Here is a 17,204-nt window from a genome sequence, read left to right on the forward strand (position 1 = left end):
GTCGTATGGGTTTGTTTCTTTTTATTGCCGAATAGTGTATAGTCCATTATGTGGATATACCATGTTTATTCTTCTGTTGATGGACACTTGTAATATTTCCAGTTTGGGGCTGTTATGAATAAAGCTGCTACGGTGTTCTTGTACAAGTGGACAGGTGTTTGCATTTCTCTTGGATAAATACCCAAAAGTAGAAATTATAGGTCATAGGTAGATGTTTATTTAATTCTAATGATGCCATGTGGTTTTCGAAAGTACTCCCTTTAGCAAAGTATGAGAGGTTTTTTTTTTTTTTTTTTGCTGCACCCATGACACAAAAAATTTCCCAGGCCAGGGTTCAAACCCAAGCCACAGCAGCAACCCAGGCTGGTGCGTTTGACAACAGCAGATCCTTAACCTGCTGTGCCATAGGGGATCTCCTCATTGTGGTCTTAATTTGCATTTTTGTGCTGACTAAAGATTTTGAGCCCCCTTTTTTATGTGTTTATTGGCTATACGCATATTTTCTTTTATGAAGTGTCTCTTCAAATCTTTTGACCATTTAAAAAATTGATTTGTGTTTTTAAGTTGTAGCAATTATTTATATATTCTGAATATAAGTCTGGTATGTTGTGAATATTTTTTCTCTATCTGTGATTGCCTATTCATCTTCTTAATGGTGTCTTTTTTTTTTTTTTTTTGGCCATGCCCATGGCATGTGGAAGTTCCCAGGCCAGGGATCAAACCCATGCCACATAGACACCCAAACTGCTGCAGTGACAGTGCCAGCTCCTTAACCCACTGTACCACAGGAGAACTCCTCGTTGCTGTCTTTTGAGTCCTTTTTTTTATTGTAAAGTATACATAAAGTAAAATTTACTGTTTTAGGAATTTCCTTGTGGCACAGTGGGTTAAGGGGCTAGAGTTGCTGTAGCTGTGGCACAGGCTGCAGCTGTGGTGCAGGTTTGATCTCTGGCCCAGGAACTTCTGCATGCTGTAGGTGTGGCCAAAAAAAAGAAAAATACGTATAATTCATTGGTATTGAGTATATTCACGTTGTTGTGCAACCATCACCATAATGCATTCCCAGAACTTTTAAATCATCCAAAGCAGAAACTTTGTGCCCATCAAACAGTAACTCCCTATTGCCTTTATTCCCAGCCATTGGTACCCTCTGTTATATTTTCTATCTCTATGAATTTGCTTAGTGCAAGAACCTCATATAAGTGCAAGTACCTCGTATAAGTGCACTCATCCTTTTTGGTCTGGCTTATTTCACTTAGCATAATGTTTTCAAAATTCATGTGTTGCACTATGTGCTAGGATTTCATTCCTTTTTAAGGCTCATAATCCATTATATGTATGTAGCAGTTTTGGTTTATCCATTCATTTGTTGATGGACATTTGGGTTTTCCCCACATTTTAGCTACTGAGAACAATGCTGCCTTGAATATTGGTGTGAAAAGTGTAATTGTTTGTGTCCCCACTTTCAGTTCCTCTGGGTATACATCCAGAAGTGGGGTTGCTGGATCATTTTATAATTCTGTTTAACTTTTTATTTTTATATTTATTTATTTATTTATTTATTTTTTTGTCTTTTTGCCTTTTCTAGGGCTGCTTCCACGGCATGTGGAGATTCCCAGACTAGGGGTCTAATTGGAGCCATAGCCACTGGCCTTCGCCAGAGCCACCGCAATGCTGGATCCTAGCCGTGTCCGCAACCTACATCACAGCTCACAGCAACGCAGGATCCTTAACCCACTGAGCAAGGCGGGATCGAACCCGCAACCTCATGGTTCCTAGTCGGATTTGTTAACCACTGTGCCACGACGGGAACTCCCTGTTTAACTTTTTAAAGAACAGCCTTGTAATTTGCCACACCGTTTTACATTCCAACCAGTAATGCTCCAATTTATCCACATCTTCACCAACACTTGTTATTTTCTGTTTTTTTTTTTCCATAATAGCCATCCTAATGGGTGTGAACTGGTATCTCACTGTACTTTTAGTTTGTATTCTTCTAAGGACTGATGATTTTGAGTATGTTTTCCTGTGTGAATTGGCCATTTGTTTGTTTATTTTTTGGCCATGCTGTTGGCATATGGAAGCTCCTGAGCCAAAATCAAACCTGCTGCCACAGCAGTGACCTTAACCACTGCAGTGACAATGCCAGATCCTTAACCCTCTGTGCCACAAGAAAACTCTGAATTGGCTACTTGTATATCTCCTTTGGAGAAATGCCCATTCAAGTCCTTTGCTCGTTTGTTATTTTTTTAAATTTTACTCATTCTTTATTGAGGTATAATTGACTTACAGTATCATATTAGTTTCAGGTGTACAACATAGTGATTTGATGTTTTTATACTCTACAAAATGTTCGCTATGATAAGTCTGGTTGTCCTTTGTCCCCATAAATAGTTATGATATTATTGACTGTATTCCCTATACTGTGTGTTACATCCAGTTATTTATTTTATAACTGGAAACTTGTACCTCTTAACCACCATCTCTGATTTCACTAATCCCCCCCACTCCCTTCTCTGGCAACCCCAGTTTGTTCTTGTATCTATGAGTCTGTTTCTGTTCTGTTCATTCATTTGGTTTGTTTTTTTAGACTCTACATGTAAGTGAAATAAAACAGTGTTTATCTTTCTCTGACTTTAATTTTACTTAGCATAATACTCTCTAGGTCTATTCATGTTGTTGCAAATGGCAAGATTTCACTCTTTTATGGCTGAGGGCCACACCCATGGCATATGGAGGTTCACAGGCTAGGGATCTAATTAGAGCTATAGCTGCCAGCCTCTGCCACAGCCACAGCACTGTGGGATCTGAGCCACATCTGTGACGTACACCGGATCCGTAACCCACTGAATGAGGTCAGGGATCGCAACCTCATGGTTCCTAGTGGGACTCGCTTCCACTACACCATGACGGGAACTCCAACATCTTCTTTATTTATTCAACCATTTATGGACACGTAGGTTGCTTCTGTATATTGGCTATTGTAAATAACGCTGGACTGAACATAGGGGAGGTGTATATATTTTTGAATTAGCGTTTTTGTTTTCTTTAAAAAATTTACCAAAAGTAGAATTGCTAGATCATATGATAATTCTGTTTTTAAGTTTTTGAGAAACTTCCATACTGTTTTCCATAGTAGCTATACCATCTCACATTCATTGAGTGTTCCTTTTTCTCCCTGTCCTCCTCATCACTTGTTATCTTTTTGATAATAGCTATTCTGACAGATGGGGGGTGATATCTCATCATGGTTTTGATTTGCATTTCCCTGGTGATTAGTGATGTTGGACATCATCTTTTCACGTGTCTGTTGGTCATCTGTGTGTCTTCCTCAGGAAAATGTCTATTCAGATCCTCTCCCTATTTTTAAATCAGGTTTTTTTTAAAAAAAATTATTGAGGTATAGTTGATTTACAATGTTGTGTTAGTTTCTGGTGTACAGCAAAGAGATACACACACATACAAACTTTTTCAGGTTCTTTTCTGTTATAGTTTATCACAAGATATTGTATATAGTTCTCTGTGCTATGCAGTAGAACCTTGTTGTTTATCTACTTTATATACAGTAGTTTGTAACCCAAACTCCTAATTTTTCTCTCCTCTACTTCCCCCTTGGGTACTATAAGTTTGTTTTTAATATCTGAGTCTATTTCTGTTTTGTTCATAAGTTCATTTGCATCATTTTTTTAGATTCCACACTAAGTGATACACGATATTTGTCTGACTTACTTCACCTAGTATGATAATCTCTTGTCTGTCCATGTTGCTGAAAATGGCATTATCTCATTTTTTATGGGTCAGTAATATTCCAGTGTGTGTATATGTGTGTGTGTGTGTACACACACACATCTTTATCCATTCATCTAGGTGTTTGGGTGTGTTTTTTTTGATGTTGGATTATATGAATTCTTTGTATATTTTAGATTGTAACCTCTTACCTGATACATTGTTTGCAAATATCTCTTCCCATTCAGTAGGCTGCCTTTTTGTTTTGTTGATAGTTTTCTTTGCTGTGAAAAAGCGTTTTAGCTTTTGATGTAGTACCATTTGTTTATTTTTGCTTTTGTTTCCCTTGCCAAGTAGATATATCCAAAAAAAATTGCTAAGACTGATGTCCAAGAGCATACTACTGCTTATATTTTCTTCTGAAAGTGTAATGGATTCAGGTTTTACTCAGTCTTTTTTTTTTTTTTTTAATGATCATACCCATGGCATATGGAAGCTCCCAGGCCAGGGTTGAATTGGAGCTTCAGCTGTAACCTATGCTGAAGCCATGGCAATGCTGGATCCTTTTTTCTTGGTTTTTTGTTTTTTTCTTTTTTTAGTGCTGCACCTGTGGATGATGGAAGTTCCCAGGCTAGGAGTTGAATCAGAACTGCAGCTGCTGGCCTATGCCAAAGCCACAGAAACCTGGGATCCCAGCTGCATCTGCAACCTATACCACACCATGTGGCAATGCCAGATCCTTAACCCACTTAGCAAGTCTAGGGATTGGACCTGCATCCTCATGGATACTAGTCGGGTTCTTAACCCACTAGGCCACAATGGAAACTCCCAGCACTGGATGATTTAACCCACTGCACTGGGCCAAGGAGTGAACCCACACCTCCACAGCATCCCAGTTTGTTGCACTCGGGAACTCCTACATGTAGTCTTTAATCCATTTTGAGTTTACTTTTGTATATGGTGTGAGAAATTAGATGAGTTTGATTCTTTTGCACATAGTTATCCAATTTTCTTAACACTATTTATTAGAGAGGGTGTCTTTTCCCCTCTGTATAGTCTTCCTTCCTTTTCTTTCTTTTTTTTTGGTCTGTGCCTGTGGCACATGACTAAATCCTGGGCTAGAAATTGAACCTGTGCCACAGTGACCTGAGCCACTTCAGTGACAGCACTGGTTCCTTAACTAGCTGCATCACAAGGAAACTCCATTTTTGCCTCCTTTATCATAGATTAATTTCCCATATATGTGTGGGTTAATTTCTGGGCTCTTTGTTCTGTTCTATTGATCTATGTGTCTTGTGTGTGTGTGTGTGCCAGTTCCATACTGTTCCGATTACTGTAGCTCTGTAGTATAGTTGGAAATTAGGGAGTATGACACCTCCAGCTTTGTTGTTATTCTCAAGATTGTTTTGGAGTTCCCGTTGTGGTGCAGTGGAAACGAATCCGACTAGGAACCATGAGGTTGTGGGTTTGATCCCTGGCCTCAATCAGTGGGTTAAGGATCCAGTGTTGCCGTGAGCTGTGGTGTAGGTCACAGATGTGGCTTGGATCCCATGGTGCTGTGGCTCTGGCTTAGGGTGGCAGCAACAGCTCCGATTAGACCCCTAGCCTGGGAACCTCCATATGCCTTAGGTGTGGCCCTAAAAGGACAAAAAGTCCAAAAAAAAAAAAAAAGATTGTTTTGGCTTTTTGGGGTCTTTCATGGTTTCCCACACATTTTAGAATTATTTGTTCTAGTTCTGTGAAAAATGCCATTGGTATTTCAATAGGGATTGCATTAACTGCAGTTTTCCTTGGGTAGTATGGTCATTTTAACAAAATTCTTTCAATCTGTGGACACAGTATATCTTCCCATTTGTGTTGTCTTCAATTTCTTGAATGAATCAGTGTCTTACAGCTTTCTGAATATAGGTCTTTGACCAGCTTGGTTAGATTTATTTGTAGTTATTTTACCTTTTTTGGCATTTTTTGGCCATGCCTATGGTATGTGGAAGTTCCTGGTCCAGGGATTGAACCCACCCACAGCAGCAACCCAAGCTGTTTCAGTGCTGATGCCCGATTCTTAACCTGCTGCCACTCAAGAGAACTGTAGCATTTTATCTTTGTCATGCAATTGTAAATGGTAATGTTTTCTTAATTTCTTTTTCTGATAGTTTGTTGTTAGTATATAGAAATGCAACAGATTTTTTTTTTTTTTTTCTTTTTAGGGCCATACCCAAGGCATATGGAGGTTCCCAGGCTAGGGGTTGAATCGAATCTGTAGCTGCCAGCCTATGCCACAGCCACAGCAATGCCACCATATCCAAGCTGCGTCTGTGATCTACAGCACAGCTTGTGGCAACGCTGGATCCTTAGCCCACTGAGTGAGGCCAGGGTCGAACCAGCATTCTCGTGGATACTAGTCAGATTCATTTCTGCTGAGCCATGATGGGAACTCCCTTTTTTTTGGGTGTGTGGCCTCTCTAGGATTTTCTATATATAGTATATCATGACATCTGCAAACAGTAACAATTTTACTTCTTTTTTCCAACTTGGATACTTTTTGTTTCTTTTTCCTGTCCGATTGTTGTGGCTAGGACTTCCAATATAATGTTGAATAAAAATGACAAGAGTGAGCATTCTTGTCTTGTTCCTGATCTTAGAGGAAAGATTTTCAGCTTTTCACTGTTGGGTGTAATGTTGGCTGTAGATTTGTCATATATGGCCTTTGAGGTATGGTCTCTATCTACCAACTTTGTTGAGAGTTTTTAATCATTGATGGATGTTGAATTTTGTCAAGAGCCTTTTCTGTATCTAGTGAGATGATCATATGATTTTTATTCAGCTTGTTGATGTGGTGTATTACATTGATTGATTTGCAGATATCGAACCATCCTTGCATCCATGGGATAAATTCCAGTTGATTATGGTGCACAATCTTTTAAATATATTGTTTAATTCAGTTTGCTAATATTTTGTTGAGAATTCTTATACCTGTGTTTTATCAGAGACATTTGGCATGTAATTTTCTGTTTTTTTTCATGTCTTCAGTTTGGTATTGGGTGATGCTGGCCTACTAGAGCAAGTTCAGAATATTCTTTTCTCTTCCTTTTTTAGAGTAGTTTGAGAAGGATAGGTGTTAAATCTTCTTTCAGTGTGTTCTTAGAATTCACCTGTGAAGCTGTCTGGTCCTAGACTTTTGTTTGTTGGGAGGTTTTTTTGTTTTGTTTTTTCCCTGATTCAGTTTTACCATTGGTAATCACCCTATTCATATTTTCTGTTTCTTCTTAATTTAGTATTAGGAGCTTTTATGTTTCTAGGAATTTATCCATTTGTCCTACGTCATCCATAAAATTATTTGTAATGTCTTATTTCCTTTGTATTTCTGTGGTGTCAGTTGTGACTTTTATTTCTAATTTTATTTATCTGGGTCTTCTCTCTTTTTTACTTAATGAATTTGGCTACAGGTTTATCATTTTTGCCTATCTTTTCAAAGAACCAGCTCTTAGTTTCATTGATCTTTTCTGTTGTTTACTTTAGTCTCTATTTGATTTCTTTCTGTTCTGATCTTATTTTTTTTCCTTCTACTAACGTCAGGTTTTGTTTGTTCTTTTTCTAGTTCTTAAAGGAGGCGTAGGTTTAGATTGTTTGATATTTTTGTTTCCTGAGCTAGGGTTGTATCGTTATTCCCCCCCCCCCCCTTAGAACAGCTTTTGCAGTGTCCCACAGATTTTGGATCATTGTGTTTCCATTTTCATTTGTCTCCAGGTTTTTTGTTTTTTTTTTTTCTTTTTCCTTCTTTCTTTTTTTAATGGCTGCACTCATGGCATATGGAAGTTCCTGGGCCAGGGACTGAATCCCCACCACAGCTGTGGCCATGTTGGATCCTTAAACCCACTGTGCTGAGCTGGGGATTGAACTCCTGCAGTGACTCAAGCCACTGCAGTCAGTCTTTTTTTCTTTTTCTTTTTTTTTGCTTTTGAGGGCCACACCCAAGGCATATGGAGGTTCCCAGGCTGGGGGTCACATTGGAGCCACAGCTGCCAGCCTACTACACCACAGCCACAGCAATGCAGGATCCGAGCTGCATCTGTGATCCACACCACAGCTCATGGCAGTGCCAGATCCTCAACCCACTGAGCGAGGCCAGGGATTGAACCCGCAACTTCCTGGTTCCTAGTTAGATTCGTTCCTGCTGCGCCACGACAGGAACTCCTGCAGTCAGTCATATTCTTAATCCACCCTGCTACAATGCAAACTCTTGTCTCCAGGTGTTTTTTGATTTCCTTTTTGATTTCTTCAGTGACCCATTAGTTGTTAAGTCACATGCTGGTTTGTGTTTTTTGCAGTTTTTTTCTTGTAGTTGATTTCTAGTCTTACACATTATGGTTGGAAAAGATGCTTGATGTTATTTGAGTCTTTGTAAAGTTATTGAGACTTGGTTTGTGGCCCAACTTGTGATCTATCGTGGAGAATGTTTGACATACACTTAAAGATAATGTATATTCTGCTATTAAGTCCGTCTGGTCTAATGTGTTATTTAAGGCTATGATTTCCTTATTTTCTTTTTGGATGATCTGGTCATTGATGTAAATAGGGTGTTAAAGTCCCCTACCCATTACTGTGTTACTGTCAGTTTCTCCCTTTATCGTAACTTTTGCTTTATGTGTTTAGGTGTTCCTATGTTGTGTTCATATATATTTACAATTGCAGTACCTTCTTGTTGGACTGACTCCTTTATCATTTTGTAATGTCCTCTATCTCTTGTTACAGTTTTTGTTTTAAAGTCTATTTTGTCTGATATAGCTATAGCTACCCTAGCTTTCTTTGGGTTCCAGTTTCATGAAATATCTTTTCCATCCACTTGTATTCAGTCTGTGTGTGTCTTTAGATTTGAAGTGAGTCTTTTATAAGAAGCATTTAAATGGGTCTTTTTTTTTTTTTTTTCAATCTGTTCAGCCACTGCATGTCGTTTGATAGGAGCATTTAGTCCATTTGCCTTTAGAGTAGTTATTGATAGGTGTTTATTTATTGCCATTTTTTTCATTTTGTTCTAGTTGTTTTTGTAGCTTCTTTTTTGTTTTGTTTTGTTTTGTTTTTTAAGGGCCACACCTGCTAGGGGTTCCCAGGCTAGGGGTTGAATCAGAGCTGTAGCTGCTGGCCTGTGTTCACAGCCACAGTAACACCAGATCTGAGCTGCGTTTGCAACCTACACCACAGCACCACAGCACCACAGCTCATGGCAACGCTGGATCCTTAACCCACCGAGTGAGACCAGAGATTGAACCACATCTTCATGGATGCTAATTGGGTTTGTTAACTGCTGAGCCATGAACCTCTGTGTGTATGGTTTTTTTTTTTGTTTTTTTTTTTTTTTGGTTCTTTTTTTTTTTTCTTTTGCTCTCTTCCCCTGTGATTTTGACTGTCTTTAGTATTATATTTGGATTCCTTTCTCTCTTTTTAGGTGTGCATTTATTATGTATAGGTTTTGGTTTGTGGTTACTGTGAGGTTAATATGTAATTATCTGTCTGTCTGTGGTTATGAAGTTGATGATCTCAGAGTTTGAATGCATTCTAAAAATCTTGCATTTTCACTCACCTCTTCCCATTTCCACCTTTAATGTTTTGACATCATGTGTTACATTTCTGTTTTGTATATCCCTTAACCCCTCATTGTGGATAAATATTTTTTTACTACTTTTGACTTTAACCGTTCCTACTAGCTTTATAAGTGGGTTATATAATAGCTTTATTGTCTATCTGCCTTTACCAATAGGATTTTTTCCTTTTGTTTTTTGTTTTTTTGGTTTTTGGTTTTTGGGTTTTTTTGCTGTGCATGAGGCATATGGAAGTTCCCAGGCCAGGGATTGAACCCTGCACCACAGCAGTGATGATACCTCCTTTTCCACTTTACATTTCTTGTAAAGCTGGTTTAGTATTGCTGAACTCTCATAGCTTTTACTTTTACTTTTTTGTAAAAATCTTTATCTCTCTTTCAAATCTGAATGATAGCCTTGCAGGAATGATAACCTTGCAGTATTCTTGGTTATAGATTTTTTTTTTTCATCACTTTGATATATTGTGCCTTTCTCTTCTAGTCTGCAGTTCTTGCTGAAAAGTCAGCTGACAATCTTATGGGAGTTCCCTTGTATGTAACTAGTTGCCCTTCTCTTGCAGCTTTTTAAGATTCTGTCTTTATTTTTTACTTCTTGTCATTTAATCATAATGTGTCTTGGTGTGGAGCTCTTTGGGTTTATCTTGTTTGGGACTCTCTGTGTTTCCTGGACTTGAATGTCTATTTCCTCTCCAAGGTTAGGGAAATTTTCAGCTATTATTACTTCAAATGAGTTCTCTGCCCCATTTCTTTCTCTTTTCTTAAACTGTCCTCATTTTTAAAAATTCTTTTTTCTGTTAGCTTGGGTGATTTCTACTATTATGTCTTCCACTTCACTGATCTGTTTCCCTATACATCTAATCTACTGTTGATTCTTTCCAGTACATTTTAAAGAAGTTATTATATTCTTTAGCTCTGATTCTTCTTTACATTTTTTAACTTTGTTAGACTTCTCACTATGTTCATTCTTCTCACTTGGTTGAGCTTCTTTATGATCATTACTTGAACTCTTGATCAAGTAGTAGATCAAGTGCTTATCTCCACCTCTCTTAATTCTTCTGGGGTTTTAATCTTGTGCTTTCATTGAAATATATTCCTCTGTTTCCCATTTTGCCTAGTTCTATGTTTATTTCTGTGTATTAGATAGATTGGTTACATTTCCCAATTAGGGAAAAATGGCCTTATATAGGAAATGTCCTATGGGATCCAGCAACATACTCCTTTCTGGGTGTGGGCTACATAGGCCCACCTGTTGTGACAGGATTGACCACTGTGGGTGTGCTATTAGGTGGGGCTGGCCCCTGACCTGGTTGGGTACCAGGCCCTGCCTTGTGTGGTAGTTGCCAGCCTTCTGGTAGGTAGGGCTGGGTCCCATTGTAGGGCCCTGGGGTTGGTGCTGACCCTTTGATGGATGGGGCCTAGTTCTGGAATAGGTGGCTGTGAAGCATGGGACAGCTGGCTCTGGGTTCTGGGGGGGCCCAAGGGCTGGTGTAGTCTGCTTATAGGTAGGCTTAAGTTCTGGGGCAGCTGTCAGAGAGACTAGGGATTCCTAGGACTGGTGCCAGCCCATTGATGGGTGGGTAAGCCCTCAGCATTAATAGGTAGAGGGAGGACACCCAAATAGTGCTTGCCCCACACCAGTGTACTCCTATTAGAACAAGCTCCCCATAAATGGCTGCTGCCAGCATCTGTGTCCCCAGGGGGAGTCCCAGTGGGCTTCTGTCTCTCAGGGAGACTCTCCAAGATCAGCAACTGGGTCTCACCCAGGCTCCTTAAAAATTACTGCCTGAGGAGTTCCTGTTGTGGCACAACAGAAATGAATCTGACCAGTATTCATGAGGATGCGGGTTCGATCCCTGGCCTTGCTCAGTGGGTTAAGGATCTGGCACTGCCATGAGCTATGGTGTAGGTCTCAGACATGGCTCAGATCCCGAATTGCTGTGGCTGTAGTGAAGGTTGGCAGCTGTAGCTCTGACTCAACCCCTAGCCTGGGAACTTCCATATGCTGCTAGTGTGGCCTTTAAAAGCAAAAAAAAAAAAAAAAAAATTACTGCCTGACTTACATCTGGACAAATTATAATTCAAAAAGGTATATGCACCCCTATGTTCATAACAGCACTATTCACAATAGCCAAAACATGGAATCAGCCTAAATGTCCATTGACAGATGAATGGATAAAGAAAATGTGGTCCATACACACAAACTGGAATGCTACTCCAATATTACAGCCGAAAAAGAATGAAATAATGCCATTTGCAGCAACATGATTGGATGTAGAGATTTCATCTTAGGTAAGCCAGAAAGAGGAAGACAAATACCATATAATACCACTTGTATGTGGAATCTAAAATATGATACAAGGAGTTCCTGTGGTGGCTGAGTGGAAAGGAATCTGACTAGCATCCATGAGGACACAGGTTCAATCCTTGGCCTTGCTCAGTGGGTTAAGGATATGGCATTGCCATGAGCTGTGGTGTAGGTTGCAGACATAGCTCAGATCCTGAGTTGCTTTGGCTGTGGCACAGTCCAGTGGCTACAGCTCTGATTTGACCCCTAGCCTGGGAACCTCCATATGCCACAGGTACGGCCCTTGAAAGACCAAATAAATAAATAAATAGAAAAATTTTTAAATAAAAATAAAATATGACATAAACTACTGTATCTGTAGAAATTATTTTTCTTCTTTATTTTGTTAATTCAATGAAGTACATTGGATGATTTTCAAATGATGTCTGTATTTTTTGATAAACTCCAGCTGGTTATGAGCATCAATCACTCATGCTACATTTGATTTACTAATATTTTATTAGGGGTTTTGGAGGGTCTGAAATAAAAGAAGTTAGGAGTTCCCTTGTCGCTCAGCAGGTTAAGGATCTGGCATTGTCACTGTAGCTACTTGGGCCACTGTTAAGGCACAGTTTTGATCCCTGGCCCAGGAACTTGCACATGTGGACATGGGCAAAAAGAAAAAAGAAAGAATAAATCAAAGAAGCTGGAAAGAAAAGCACAAATCAAGTCCAGAGTAGAATAAAGAACATAATAATTTGCTCTTATTTCATTTTTTTAATATAATTATCTGTAGCATTTAAGTAAATATATATGCATACATATTTTTTCATTTTTTTATTTGTAATGATTTTTATTTTTTACTTTATAGCTGATTTACAGTGTTCTGTCAATTTTCTACTCCACAGTAGGGTGACCCTGTTACACATACATGTATATATTCTTTTTTCTCACATTATCATGCTCCATCATAAGTGACTAGATATAGTTCCCAGTGCTCTGCAGCAGGATCTCATTGCTTGTCCATTTCAAAGGCAATAGTTTGCATCTATTAACCCCAAATTCCCAATCCATCCCACTCCCTCGCCTTCCTCCTTGGTGACCACAAGTCTGTTCTCCAAGTCCATGATTTTCTTTTCTGTGGAAAGGTTCATTTGTGCCATATATTAGATTCCAGAGAGAAGTGATATCGTACGGTATTTGTCTTTCTCTTTCTGACTTACTTCAGTTAGTATGAGAGTCTCTAGGTCCATTCATCCATGCAGATGACATTATTTTGTTCTTTTTTATGGCTGAGGTAGTATTCCATCGTGTATATATACCAAATCCATTCATATGTTGATGGACATTTGGGTTGTTTCCATGTCTTGGCTATTGTAAATAGAGCTGCAGTGAACATGCAGGTGCATGTCTTTTTCAAGGAAAGTTTTGTCTGGATATATGCCCGAGTGGGATTGCTGGATCATATGGCAGTTCTATGTATAGTTTTCTAAGGTACCTCCTACTGTTTTCCATAGTGGTTGTACCAATTTACATTCCTACCAACAGTGCAGGAGGGTTCCCTTTTCTCCACAGCTGCTCCAGCATTTGTTGTTTGTGGACTTATTAATGATGGCCATTCTTACTGGTGTGAGGTGGTACCTCATGGTAGTTTCAATTTGCATTTCTCTAATAATCAGTGATGTTGAGCATTTTTTCATGTGCTTGTTGCCCATCTGTATATCTTCTTTGGAGAACTGTCTATTCAGGTCTTTTGTCCATTTTGGGTTTTTGGCTTTTTTGCTGTTGAGTTGTGTAAGTTGTTTGTATATTTTAGAGATTAAGCCCTTGTCTTATATGCATACATATGTATTTATTAAATGCTATATATTTTTCTTTAAGGACAGCTTTAGCTCAGTCTCCTATGTTACCTCTTCAGTATTATTTGGTTCAATTTTTTTTTTTTTGGTCTTTTGTCCTTTTAGGGCTGCGACCCCGGCATATGGAGGTTCCCAGGCTAGGGGTCTAATCAGAGCTGTTGCTGCTGGCCTACACCACAGCCGCAGCAACGTCAGATCCGAGCCACGTCTGTGATCTGCACCACAGCTCACGGCAGTGCTGGATCCTTAACCCACTGAGTGAGGCCAGGGATCGAACCTGAAACCTCATTATTCCTAGTCGGATTCATTTCCGCTGAGCCATGGTGGGAACTCCCTGGTTCAAAATATTTAAAAAATTTCCCTTATGATTTGTTCTTTGATTCATCGATTATGAAATGTATGGGATTTTTTTTCTTTTTGGTCATGGCATATGGAGTTCCCGGGCCAGGGATCAGATCCAAGTAGCAGTTCTGACTTGTGCTGCAGCTGTGGCAACACCAGATCCTTTAACCCACTGTGCCTGGCTGGGGATCAAACCTGTGTCCTGGCACCGCAGAGATGCCACCAATGCCCTTGCCCCACAGCAGAAACTCCAAATGTGTGGTTTCTAATATCCAGATATTAGGGGATTTTCAAGATACGTATTATATTTAGTCCCATTGTTCTCAGAATGTACTCTTTCTGATTTTTCATCCTTTGAAATTTATTGGGCTTTCTAATGGCCCACTGTATGATCTGTCCTGGTGAATATTCCATTTGTAGTTAGTTGGTTTCTTTTTTCCTTTTTCGTTTTTGTTTTTTTTTTTTGCTTTTTAGGGCAGTACCTGTGGCATATGGAAGTTCCCAGGCTAGGGGTTGAATCAGAGCTGCAACTGCCGGCCTACAACACAGCCACAGCAACACAGGATCTAAGCCACATCTGCAGCCTGTAACCACAGCTCACGGCAGTGCCGGATTCACAACCGCCTGAGCGAGGCCATGGGTCGAACCTGCATGCTCATGGATACTAGTTGGGTTCATAACCCACTGAGCCCCAGCAGGACCCCCCCCCAGTAGTAGTTGGTGATTATAGTGTTCTATATAAATGTTAATTTGGTCACGTTGGTTCATAGTTTTTCAGATCTTCTATATCTTGGCTGATATTGTCACCTCTGTCAGTTGTTAAAAGGAGGCTGTTAAAGTCTTTAACTATGATTGTTGATTGGTCTGTTTCTTCAGTTTTGTTATTTTTTACTTCATGTCTTTGGGATCTTTGTTATTAGGCACATACATTCACATTTAAGGTTGTTTTGTTTTAATAAATTGATCTTTTGTTGTTATATAAAATAACCCTTTTTATCTCTAGTAGTACTCTGTCTTGAAGTCTACTTTGTTATTATTATAGCCACGTCAGCTTTTGTTTGCTTAGTATTTGCGTGGTTTATCTTTTTTTTCCTCTTTTTTGGCTATACCCCCAGAATATGGAAGTTCCTGGGCCAGGGACTGAGTCTGAGCCACAGTTTCAACCTCCACCACAGCTGCAGCAATGCCAGATCCGTGACCCACTGCACCAGGCCAGGGATCAAACCCGCACCACTGCACAGACTGCTGGATCCTTAACCCACTGTACCACAGTGGGAACTCCTTGTGGTTTATCTTTTTATGTCTTTTTATTTTCAACCTTTGTCTTGGTAAATAACATATGGTTGCTTCTTACCTTTTTATCCCGTGTGACAGTCTGCCTTTTAATTGAAGTGTTCAGGACACTTACATGGAATATAATTTTTGATGTGTTTGGGTTTAAATCCTTTATCTTGGTTGTTTGATTTCTGTCTCTCCTGTCTTTTCTTTGTTTTCTGTTTCTTCCTTCTTTCCTTCCTTTTTTGGGTGACAAATTTAGTATTTTTGTCTGTTTGGATTTTTTTATTTTTATTTTTATGGTCACACTTGTGGCATATGGAAGTTCCCCAGCCAGAGATCAAATCCAAGCCACAGATGTGACCTACATTGCAGCTGTGGCAACACTGGATCCTTTAACTCACTGCACCTGGCTGGCGATTGAACCTGCACTTCCACAGCCACCTGAGCTGCTGCAGTCGGATTCTTAACCCACTGTACCACAGTGGTAACTTCTTTTTATTCCTTTTGTGTTATACTTTACTTGTTGCGCTAGAACTTACAATGTGCATCTTTATTATAATTTACCTTCAAAGGGTGTTTTGCTGCTTCATGAACAGTGTAAGAACCTTACTAGAGTAAACATGCATGCAAAGTTCTTTTGCTTTTGTGTTCTTGTTTTATATAATCCTTACTTTACTTTGCTCTTGTTTTTATTTTAAACAGTCTATAGTTGTTTTAACAGATTTAAAGATATACACACTTATATATGTACATCTCTCTGTCTTGTTTTTAAAGGTCCTTGATATTTACTGACATACTTAGCTAGTCTGGTGTCCTTCACTCCCCCCTGCAGAACCAGGTTTCCTCCTTCCTTCTTCCCTCCCTCCCTTCTTCTCTCTCTCGTTTTAGGGCTGCACCTGTGGCATATGGAAGATCCCAGGCTAGGGGTTGAATTGGAGCTGTAGCTGCCGGCCTACACCATAGCTTACAGCAACGCTGGATCCTTAACCCACTGAGTGGGGCCAGGGATGGAACCCCCAGGGATTGAACCCACATCCTCACGGTTACTAGTTGGGTTCGTTACCGCTGAGCCACAACAGGAACTCCAGAACCGGGTTTCTATTTGGAATCATTACCCTTCAGTCTAAAGAATTTCTTTTAGCTTGCTTTTTTAGTGCAAGTAATTCCTGCAGGCTACTTCTTTCAGCTTTTGTCTTTTGAGAATGTATTTCTCTTTCAAAGGATATTCTCATTAGATTTAGAATTTGAGGTGTTTTCTTTCACATTTTAAGGATATTGTTCCACTGTTCTCTGCCTTTCCTGTTCTTGATGAGGAGTCAGCCATTAGTCCTATCATTGTTTCTGTATATATCGTATGTCCATTTTTCTCTGATTGCTTTTAAGATTTTCTCTTTATCTTTTGTCAATTAATCTGTGAGAAAGGAAGCAAGACTATACAGTGGAGAAGATAGTCTCTTCAGTAAGTGGTGCTGGGAAAATGGTCAGCTGCATGTAAAATATGAAATTAGAACATTTTCTCGCACTATGTACAAAAATAAACTCAATATGGATCAAAGACCTAAATGTAAGACTGGAAACCATAAAACTAGAAGAAAACAAGGGCAGAACTCTCTTGACATAAATCATAGATGTTTTTTGGGGGGGCGTTCAGTCTCCTAAGGCAAAGGAAACAAAAGCAAAAATAAAGAAATGGTACCTAATTAAACTTAAAGCTTTTGCGTAGCAAAGGAAACTGACGAAACAAAAAGACAACCTAGTGAATGGGAGAAAATATTTGCAAATGATATGACTGATAAAGGGTTAATATCCAAGATGTATAGACAGTTCATATAATTCAATATCAGTAAAAATGAACAACCTGATTAAGAAATGGGCAGAAGTGGAGTTCCCGTCGTGGCTCAGTGGTTAACGAATCAGACTAGGAACCATGAGGTTACGGGTTCGATCCCTGGCCTTGCTCAGTGGGTTAAGGATCTGGCGTTGCCATGAACTGTGTTGTAGGTTGCAGATGCGGCTCGGATCCCGTGATGCTGTGGCTCTGGTGTAGGCCGGGGGCTACAGCTCCGATTCGACCCCTAGCCTGGGAACCTCCATATGCCGCAGGAGCAGCACAAGAAATGGC

The 17,204-nt window shown here is 39.5% G+C and overlaps 1 protein-coding gene across 4 annotated transcripts in view; it reads left to right on the forward strand.

Moving 5' to 3' along the window:
- CMTR1 (cap methyltransferase 1) overlaps positions 1-17,204 on the forward strand; it is a 63,330-nt gene that overhangs the window by 34,063 nt on the left and 12,063 nt on the right. The window contains exon 14 of one of the 4 annotated variants that reach the window (XR_014810081.1): positions 5,332-5,378. The exons of the other annotated variants lie outside the window; for them this stretch is intronic. The gene's annotated coding sequence lies outside the window, so the exon portion shown is untranslated. Of the gene's footprint in view, positions 1-5,331; positions 5,379-17,204 lie in introns of those variants that run through there. 4 annotated transcript variants of the gene reach the window in all.

The sequence above is a fragment of the Sus scrofa genome, chromosome 7 (genome assembly GCF_054392235.1).
Source record: "Sus scrofa isolate SSC_HxYL_T2T_F1_AM1 chromosome 7, Sscrofa_HxYL_maternal_Yorkshire_Landrace_v2.0, whole genome shotgun sequence".
NCBI lineage: Eukaryota > Metazoa > Chordata > Mammalia > Artiodactyla > Suidae > Sus > Sus scrofa.